Genomic DNA, 1,037 nt, shown 5'->3' with positions numbered 1-1,037 from the left:
TATTATTAATTATGTGCTAAAATATTATTTTAGGTTGATGTCAAATGAAACATTATTTTCATATATATTTTTGAAACTATTGTTTTTCATATCCTATTAGTTCTAGTTGTTTTTATTCGAAATTGAAATATACTCACAAATCACAATCATGAATACTCACACATGATTCTATATCCATAAGTGTCTGCACTAGCTGTTGTATCTTTGAGATCAGGATCAACAACCTTTTAGAGAGCAACAATAATGAAAAATCAACACCATGATGTTGGAAATTATTATGAGCTAAAGATAAATAGATCTTTTAAAAAAAGTTCACTAAAAAAGGTCATATCTCCTCTTCTATCGTCTTCCTCTTTTCTATTCTTCTCTTTTTATTCTGTTTCTCATCTCATTTTTTTGTTTCTTATCACTTTTTTGCCACAATCCGTTAAGTACAACCATGAGATTAACAAATCTTTTTTCATCACCTTTTTGTATTGTTTATTAAGAGAAATGAACTGATGATTTTGTTGGAAGAAAACTTTCATATTTATAATGGAGGATTAATACAAAGGAATGAATGAAGGGATCCATTGAATGTGAGATCGTGTGAGAAGTAGAGAGTAGGTATTAATGTGAATGTTAATGAAGATGGATGAACCAAGTTAATTTCCGTAACGACGCCAGATTAAAGAAGTCTATTCGGCTTCCAACTGACATTGATCGGAATCGTTCGTCACCGGTGAAACCGTTGGATTTCTATTGACAGTTGACTGAACGGGAATTGTTGCTCGACGACCACTTTCCCTAAGTTTCGTATACAGTTTTTTTAGAGAAGATGTATCTGGACCGTAGTAAACACATAAAACCCATTAAACTCAATAATTAATGAAACATTGACTTTTGATTGACCGTGACACATGTCGTCACCACAAACTCCGAATTAGTGACATGTTTAATACATACTTTTATTATATTTAAATAAACATATTAGTTATGTTTCACTAACAGAGCATGCTATATTTTTAAGTATTTATGATTTTTTAAAACAAAAAAAA

Source organism: Brassica oleracea, chromosome C8 (assembly GCF_000695525.1).
Source record: "Brassica oleracea var. oleracea cultivar TO1000 chromosome C8, BOL, whole genome shotgun sequence".
Lineage (NCBI taxonomy): Eukaryota > Viridiplantae > Streptophyta > Magnoliopsida > Brassicales > Brassicaceae > Brassica > Brassica oleracea.
The sequence above is the reverse complement of the archived record's forward strand: the minus strand, read 5'-3'. Positions refer to the sequence as shown.